The sequence below is a fragment of the Loxodonta africana genome (genome assembly GCF_030014295.1).
Source record: "Loxodonta africana isolate mLoxAfr1 chromosome 2 unlocalized genomic scaffold, mLoxAfr1.hap2 SUPER_2_unloc_4, whole genome shotgun sequence".
In the NCBI taxonomy this organism is placed as follows: domain Eukaryota; kingdom Metazoa; phylum Chordata; class Mammalia; order Proboscidea; family Elephantidae; genus Loxodonta; species Loxodonta africana.
In genome coordinates this window covers 417,645-426,423 of record NW_026974827.1, presented here as the reverse complement: position 1 = coordinate 426,423, position 8,779 = coordinate 417,645, and positions in this window count along the sequence as shown.

The window sequence follows — 8,779 nt, the reverse complement described above, 5'->3', positions numbered from 1 at the left end:
GTGTTTGTTGTTAGGGGTTTAGTGTTGTTTCTTGTTGGGGTTTAGTGGTTTTTGTTGTTAGAGTGTTAGTGTTGTTTCTTGTTAGATGTTTAGGGTTGTTTGTTGTTAGGGGTTTAAGGTTGTTTGTTGTTAGGGGGTTAGGGTTGTTTGTTGTTACGGGGTTAGGTTCGTTTCTTGTTAGGGGTTTAGTGTTGTTTGTTGTTAGGGGGTTAGTGTTTGTTGTTAGGGGTTTAGGGTTGTTTCTTCTTGGGGTTTAGTAGTTTTTGTTGTTAGGGTGTTAGTGTTGTTTGTGGTTAGGGGGTTAGTGTTGTTTGTTAGGGGGTTAAGGTTGTTTTTTGTTAGGAGGTTAGGGTTGTTTGTTGTTACAGGGTTAGGTTAGTTTCTTGTTAGGGGTTTAGTGTTGTTTGTTGTTAGGGGGTTAGTGTTTGTTGTTAGGGGTTTAGGGTTGTTTCTTGTTGGGGTTTAGTAGTTTTTGTTGTTAGGGTGTTAGTTTTGTTTGTTGTTAGGGCGTTAGTGTAGTTTGTTCTTACGGGGTTATTGTTGTTTGTGGTTAGCGTGTTAGTGTTGTTTGTGGTTAGGGGGTGTGCGTTGTTGGTTGTTAGGGGGTTAGGATTGTTTGTTGTTAGGGGTTTAGGGTTGTTTGTTGTTACATTGTTAGGTTAGTTTCTTGTTAGGGGTTTAGTGTTGTTTGTTGTTAGGGGGTTAGTGTTTGTTGTTACGGGTTTAGTGTTGTTTCTTGTTGGAGTTTAGTAGTTTTTCTTGTTAGGGTGTTAGTGTTGTTTGTGGTTAGGGGGTTAGTGTTGTTGTTGGTTAGGGGGTTAGGGTTGTTTGTTGTTGGGGTTTAGTGGTTTTTGTTGTTAGGGTGTTAGTGTTGTTTGTTGTTAGGGGTTTAGGGTTTTTTGTTGTTAGGGGTTTAAGGTTGTTTGTTGTTAGGAGGTTAGGGTTGTTTGTTGTTACGGGGTTAGGTTAGTTTCTTGTTGGGGTTTAGTGTTGTTTGTTGTTAGGGGGTTAGTGTTTGTTTTTAGGGCTTTAGGGTTGTTTCTTGTTGTTTTTTAGTAGTTTTTGTTGTTAGGGTGTTAGTGTTGTTTGTGGTTAGGGGGTTAGTGTTGTTGTTTGTTAGGGGGTTAGGGTTGTTTGTTGTTAGAAGTTTAGGGTTGTTTGTTGTTAGGGGTTTAGGGTTGTTTGTTGTTAGGAGGTTAGGGTTGTTTGTTGTTACGGAGTTATGTTAGTTTCTTGTTAGGGGTTTAGTGTTGTTTGTTGTTAGGGGGTTAGTGTTTGTTGTTAGGGGTTTAGGGTTTTTTCTTGTTGGGGTTTAGTAGTTTTTGTTGTTAGGGTGTTAGTGTTGTTTGTTGTTAGGGGGTTAGTGTTGTTTGTTCTTACGGGGTTTGTGTTGTTTGTGGTTAGGGTGTTAGTGTTGTTTGTGGTTAGAGGATGAGCGTTATTGGTTGTTAGGGGGTTAGGATTGTTTGTTGTTAGGGGTTTAGGGTTGTTTGTTGTTAGGGGGTTAAGGTTGTTTGTTGTTAGGAGGTTAGGGTTGTTTGTTGTTACAGGGTTAGGTTAGTTTCTTGTTAGGGGTTTAGTGTTGTTTGTTGTTAAGGGGTTAGTGTTTGTTGTTAGGGGTTTAGTGTTGTTTCTTGTTGGGGTTTAGTGGTTTTTGTTGTTAGGGTGTTAGTGTTGTTTGTTGATAGGGATTTAGGGTTGTTTGTTGTTAGGGGTTTAAGGTTGTTTGTTGTTAGGAGGTTAGGGTTGTTTGTTGTTACGGGGTTAGGTTAGTTTCTTGTTAGGGGTTTAGTGTTGTTTGTTGTTAGGGGGTTAGTGTTTGTTGTTAGTGGTTTAGGAATGTTTCTTGTTGGGGTTTAGTAATTTTTGTTGTTAGGGTGTTAGTGTTGTTTGTTGTTAGGGGGTTAGTGTTGTTTGTTCTTACGGGGTTAGTGTTGTTTGTGGTTAGGGTGTTAGTGTTGCTTGTGGTTAGGGGGTGTGCGTTGTTGGTTGTTAGGGGGTTAGGATTGTTTGTTGTTAGGGGTTTAGGGTTGTTTGTTGTTAGGGGGTTAAGGTTGTTTGTTGTTAGGAGGTTAGGGTTGTTTGTTGTTACAGAGTTAGGTTAGTTTCTTGTTAGGGGTTTAGTGTTGTTTGTTGTTAGGAGGTTAGTGTTTGTTGTTAGGGGTTTAGTGTTGTTTCTTGTTGGGGTTTAGTGGTTTTTGTTGTTAGGGTGTTAGTGTTGTTTCTTGTTAGGGGTTTAGGGTTGTTTGTTGTTAGGGGGTTAGTGTTTCTTGTTAGGGGTTTAGGGTTGTTTCTTGTTGGGGTTTAGTAGTTTTAGTTGTTAGGGTGTTAGTGTTGTTTGTGGTTAGGGGCTTAGTGTTGTTGTTTGTTAGGGGGTTAGGATTGTTTGTTGTTAGGGGTTTAGGGTTGTTTGTTGTTAGGGGCTTAAGGTTGTTTGTTGTTAGGAGGTTAGGGTTGTTTGTTGTTACGGGTTTAGGTTAGTTTCTTGTTAGGGGTTTAGTGTTGTTTGTTGTTAGGGGGTTAGTGTTTGTTGTTAGGGGTTTAGTGTTGTTTCTTGTTGGGGTTTAGTGTTTTTTGTTGTTAGGGTGTTAGTGTTTTTTGTTGTTAGGGGTTTAGGGTTGTTTGTTGTTAGGAGTATAAGGTTGTTTGTTGTTAGGAGGTTAGGGTTGTTTGTTGTTACAGGGTTAGGTTATTTTCTTGTAAGGGGTTTAGTGTTGTTTGTTGTTAGGGGGTTAGTGTTTTTTGTTAGGGGTTTAGGGTTGTTTCTTGTTGGGGTTTAGTGGTTTTTGTTGTTAGGGTGTTAGTGTTGTTTGTGGTTAGGGGTTTAGGGTTGTTTGTTGTTAGGGGTTTAAGGTTGTTTGCTGTTAGGAGGTTAGGGTTGTTTGTTGTTACAGAGTTAGGTTAGTTTCTTGTTAGGGGTTTAGTGTTGTTTGTTGTTAGGGGGTTAGTGTTTGTTGTTAGGGGTTTAGTGTTGTTTCTTGTTGGGGTTTAGTGTTTTTTGTTGTTAGGGTGTTAGTGTTTTTTGTTGTTAGGGGTTTAGGGTTGTTTGTTGTTAGGAGTATAAGGTTGTTTGTTGTTAGGAGGTTAGGGTTGTTTGTTGTTACAGGGTTAGGTTATTTTCTTGTAAGGGGTTTAGTGTTGTTTGTTGTTAGGGGTTTAGTGTTTGTTGTTAGGGGTTTATTGTTGTTTCTTGTTGGGGGTAATGTTTTTTGTTGTTAGGGTGTTAGTGTTGTTTGTTGTTAGGGGTTTAGGGTTGTTTGTTGTTAGGGGTTTAAGGTTGTTTGTTGTTAGGAGGTTAGGGTTGTTTGTTGTTACGGGGTTAGGTTAGTTTCTTGTTAGGGGTTTAGTGTTGTTTGTTGTTAGGGGGTTAGTGTTTGTTGTTAGGGGTTTAGGGATGTTTCTTGTTGGGGTTTAGTAGTTTTTGTTGTTAGGGTGTTAGTGTTGTTTGTTGTTAGGGGGTTAGTGTTGTTTGTTCTTCCGGGGTTAGTGTTGTTTGTGGTTAGGGTGTTAGTGTTGTTTGTGGTTAGGGGGTGTGCGTTGTTCGTTGTTAGGGGGTTAGGATTGTTTGTTGTTAGGGGTTTAGGGTTGTTTGTTGTTAGGGGGTTAAGGTTGTTTGTTGTTAGGAGGTTAGAGTTGGTTGTTGTTACAGAGTTAGGTTAGTTTCTTGTTAGGGGTTTAGTGTTGTTTGTTGTTAGGAGGTTAGTGTTTGTTGTTAGGGGTTTAGTGTTGTTTCTTGTTGGGGTTTAGTGGTTTTTGTTGTTAGGGTGTTAGTGTTGTTTGTGGTTAGGGGGTTAGTGTTGTTGTTTGTTAGGGGGTTAGGGTTGTTTGTTGTTAGAAGGTTAGGGTTGTTTGTTGTTAGGGGTTTAGGGTTGTTTGTTGTTAGGAGGTTAGGGTTGTTTGTTGTTACGGAGTTATGTTAGTTTGTTGTTAGGGGTTTAGTGTTGTTTGTTGTTAGGGGGTTAGTGTTTGTTGTTAGGGGTTTAGGGTTTTTTCTTGTTGGGGTTTAGTAGTTTCTGTTGTTAGGGTGTTAGTGTTGTTTGTTGTTAGGGGGTTAGTGTTGTTTGTTCTTCCGGGGTTAGTGTTGTTTGTGGTTAGGGTGTTAGTGTTGTTTGTGGTTAGAGGATGAGCGTTATTGGTTGTTAGGGGGTTAGGATTGTTTGTTGTTAGGGGTTTAGGGTTGTTTGTTGTTAGGGGGTTAAGGTTGTTTGTTGTTAGGAGGTTAGGGTTGATTGTTGTTACAGGGTTAGGTTAGTTTCTTGTTAGGGGTTTAGTGTTGTTTGTTGTTAGGGGGTTAGTGTTTGTTGTTAGGGGTTTAGTGTTGTTTCTTGTTGGGGTTTAGTGGTTTTTGTTGTTAGGGTGTTAGTGTTGTTTGTTGATAGGGGTTTAGGGTTGTTTGTTGTTAGGGGTTTAAGGTTGTTTGTTGTTAGGAGGTTAGGGTTGTTTGTTGTTACGGGGTTAGGTTAGTTTCTTGTTAGGGGTTTAGTGTTGTTTGTTGTTAGGGGGTTAGTGTTTGTTGTTAGGGGTTTAGGGATGTTTCTTGTTGGGGTTTAGTAGTTTTTGTTGTTAGGGTGTTAGTGTTGTTTGTTGTTAGGGGGTTAGTGTTGTTTGTTCTTCCGGGGTTAGTGTTGTTTGTGGTTAGGGTGTTAGTGTTGTTTGTGGTTAGGGGGTGTGCGTTGTTGGTTGTTAGGGGGTTAGGATTGTTTGTTGTTAGGGGTTTAGGGTTGTTTGTTGTTAGGGGGTTAAGGTTGTTTGTTGTTAGGAGGTTAGGGTTGGTTGTTGTTACAGAGTTAGGTTAGTTTCTTGTTAGGGGTTTAGTGTTGTTTGTTGTTAGGAGGTTAGTGTTTGTTGTTAGGGGTTTAGAGTTGTTTCTTGTTGGGGTTTAGTGGTTTTTGTTGTTAGAGTGTTAGTGTTGTTTCCTGTTAGATGTTTAGGGTTGTTTGTTGTTAGGGGTTTAAGGTTGTTTGTTGTTAGGGGGTTAGGGTTGTTTGTTGTTACGGGGTTAGGTTCGTTTCTTGTTAGGGGTTTAGTGTTGTTTGTTGTTAGGGGTTAGTGTTTGTTGTTAGGGGTTTAGGGTTGTTTCTTGTTCTGGTTTAGTAGTTTTTGTTGTTAGGGTGTTAGTGTTGTTTGTGGTTAGGGGGTTAGTGTTGTTGTTTGATAGGGGGTTAGATTTGTTTGTTGTTGGGGTTTAGTGGTTTTTGTTGTTAGGGTGTTAGTGTTGTTTGTTGTTAGGGGTTTAGGGTTTTTTGTTGTTAGGGGTTTAAGGTTGTTTGTTGTTAGGAGGTTAGGGTTGTTTGTTGTTACGGGGTTAGGTTAGTTTCTTGTTAGGGGTTTAGTGTTGTTTGTTGTTGGGGGTTAGTGTTTGTTGTTAGGGCTTTAGGGTTGTTTCTTGTTGTTTTTTAGTAGTTTTTGTTGTTAAGGTGTTAGTGTTGTTTGTGGTTAGGGGGTTAGTGTTGTTGTTTGTTAGGGGGTTAGGGTTGTTTGTTGTTAGAAGGTTAGGGTTGTTTGTTGTTAGGGGTTTAGGTTTGTTTGTTGTTAGGAGGTTAGGGTTGTTTGTTGTTACGGAGTTATGTTAGTTTGTTGTTAGGGGTTTAGTGTTGTTTGTTGTTAGGGGGTTAGTGTTTGTTGTTAGGGGTTTAGGGTTTTTTCTTGTTGGGGTTTAGTAGTTTCTGTTGTTAGGGTGTTAGTGTTGTTTGTTGTTAGGGGGTTAGTGTTGTTTGTTCTTACGGGGTTTGTGTTGTTTGTGGTTAGGGTGTTAGTGTTGTTTGTGGTTAGAGGATGAGCGTTATTGGTTGTTAGGGGGTTAGGATTGTTTGTTGTTAGGGGTTTAGGGTTGTTTGTTGTTAGGGGGTTAAGGTTGTTTGTTGTTAGGAGGTTAGGGTTGATTGTTGTTACAGGGTTAGGTTAGTTTCTTGTTAGGGGTTTAGTGTTGTTTGTTGTTAGGGGGTTAGTGTTTGTTGTTAGGGGTTTAGTGTTGTTTCTTGTTGGGGTTTAGTGGTTTTTGTTGTTAGGGTGTTAGTGTTGTTTGTTGATAGGGGTTTAGGGTTGTTTGTTGTTAGGGGTTTAAGGTTGTTTGTTGTTAGGAGGTTAGGGTTGTTTGTTGTTACGGGGTTAGGTTAGTTTCTTGTTAGGGGTTTAGTGTTGTTTGTTGTTAGGGGGTTAGTGTTTGTTGTTAGGGGTTTAGGGATGTTTCTTGTTGGGGTTTAGTAGTTTTTGTTGTTAGGGTGTTAGTGTTGTTTGTTGTTAGGGGGTTAGTGTTGTTTGTTCTTCCGGGGTTAGTGTTGTTTGTGGTTAGGGTGTTAGTGTTGTTTGTGGTTAGGGGGTGTGCGTTGTTGGTTGTTAGGGGGTTAGGATTGTTTGTTGTTAGGGGTTTAGGGTTGTTTGTTGTTAGGGGGTTAAGGTTGTTTGTTGTTAGGAGGTTAGGGTTGGTTGTTGTTACAGAGTTAGGTTAGTTTCTTGTTAGGGGTTTAGTGTTGTTTGTTGTTAGGAGGTTAGTGTTTGTTGTTAGGGGTTTAGTGTTGTTTCTTGTTGGGGTTTAGTGGTTTTTGTTGTTAGGGTGTTAGTGTTGTTTGTGGTTAGGGTGTTAGTGTTGTTGTTTGTTAGGGGGTTAGGGTTGTTTGTTGTTAGAAGGTTAGGGTTGTTTGTTGTTAGGTTTTTAGGGTTGTTTGTTGTTCGGAGGTTAGGGTTGTTTGTTGTTACGGAGTTATGTTAGTTTCTTGTTAGGGGTTTAGTGTTGTTTGTTGTTAGGGGGTTAGTGTTTGTTGTTAGGGGTTTAGGGTTTTTTCTTGTTGGGGTTTAGTAGTTTCTGTTGTTAGGGTGTTAGTGTTGTTTGTTGTTAGGGGGTTAGTGTTGTTTGTTCTTACGGGGTTTGTGTTGTTTGTGGTTAGGGTGTTAGTGTTGTTTGTGGTTAGAGGATGAGCGTTATTGGTTGTTAGGGGGTTACGATTGTTTGTTGTTAGGGGTTTAGGGTTGTTTGTTGTTAGGGGGTTAAGGTTGTTTGTTGTTAGGAGGTTAGGGTTGATTGTTGTTACAGGGTTAGGTTAGTTTCTTGTTAGGGGTTTAGTGTTGTTTGTTGTTAGGGGGTTAGTGTTTGTTGTTAGGGGTTTAGTGTTGTTTCTTGTTGGGGTTTAGTGGTTTTTGTTGTTAGGGTGTTAGTGTTGTTTGTTGATAGGGGTTTAGGGTTGATTGTTGTTAGGGGTTTAAGGTTGTTTGTTGTTAGGAGGTTAGGGTTGTTTGTTGTTACGGGGTTAGGTTAGTTTCTTGTTAGGGGTTTAGTGTTGTTTGTTGTTAGGGGGTTAGTGTTTGTTGTTAGGGGTTTAGGGATGTTTCTTGTTGGGGTTTAGTAGTTTTTGTTGTTAGGGTGTTAGTGTTGTTTGTTGTTAGGGGGTTAGTGTTGTTTGTTCTTCCGGGGTTAGTGTTGTTTGTGGTTAGGGTGTTAGTGTTGTTTGTGGTTAGGGGGTGTGCGTTGTTCGTTGTTAGGGGGTTAGGATTGTTTGTTGTTAGGGGTTTAGGGTTGTTTGTTGTTAGGGGGTTAAGGTTGTTTGTTGTTAGGAGGTTAGGGTTGGTTGTTGTTACAGAGTTAGGTTAGTTTCTTGTTAGGGGTTTAGTGTTGTTTGTTGTTAGGAGGTTAGTGTTTGTTGTTAGGGGTTTAGTGTTGTTTCTTGTTGGGGTTTAGTGGTTTTTGTTGTTAGAGTGTTAGTGTTGTTTTTTGTTAGATGTTTAGGGTTGTTTGTTGTTAGGGGTTTAAGGTTGTTTGTTGTTAGGGAGTTAGGGTTGTTTGTTGTTACGGGGTTAGGTTCGTTTCTTGTTAGGGGTTTAGTGTTGTTTGTTGTTAGGGGGTTAGTGTTTGTTGTTAGGGGTTTAGGGTTGTTTCTTGTTGGGGTTTAGTAGTTTTTGTTGTTAGGGTGTTAGTGTTGTTTGTGGTTAGGGGGTTAGTGTTGTTGTTTGTTAGGGGGTTAAGGTTGTTTTTTGTTAGGAGGTTAGGGTTGTTTGTTGTTACAGGGTTAGGTTAGTTTCTTGTTAGGGGTTTAGTGTTGTTTGTTGTTAGGGGGTTAGTGTTTGTTGTTAGGGGTTTAGTGTTGTTTCTTGTTGGGGTTTAGTGGTTTTTGTTGTTAGGGTGTTAGTGTTGTTTGTTGTTAGGGGTTTAGGGTTGTTTGTTGTTACGGGGTTAGGTTAGTTTCTTGTTAGGGGTTTAGTGTTTTTTGTTGTTAGGGGGTTAGTGTTTGTTGTTAGGGGTTTAGTGTTGTTTCTTGTTGGGGTTTAGTGTTTTTTGTTGTTAGGGTGTTAGTGTTGTTTGTTGTTAGGGGTTTAGGGTTGTTTGTTGTTAGGGGTTTAAGGTTGTTTGTTGTTAGGAGGTTAGGGTTGTTTGTTGTTACGGATTTAGGTTAGTTTCTTCTTAGGGGTTTAGTGTTGTTTGTTGTTAGGGGGTTAGTGTTTGTTGTTAGGGGTGTAGGGTTGTTTCTTGTTGGGGTTTAGTAGTTTTTGTTGTTAGGGTGTTAGTTTTGTTTGTTGTTAGGGCGTTAGTGTAGTTTGTTCTTACGGGGTTAGTGTTGTTTGTGGTTAGGGTGTTAGTGTTGTTTGTGGTTAGGGGGTGTGCGTTGTTGGTTGTTAGGGGGTTAGGATTGTTTGTTGTTAGGGGTTTATGGTTGTTTGTTGTTAGTCGGTTAAGGATGTTTGTTGTTAGGATGTTAGGGTTGTTTGTTGTTACATTCTTAGGTTAGTTTCTTGTTAGGGGTTTAGTGTTGTTTGTTGTTAGGGGGTTAGTGTTTGCTGTTACGGGTTT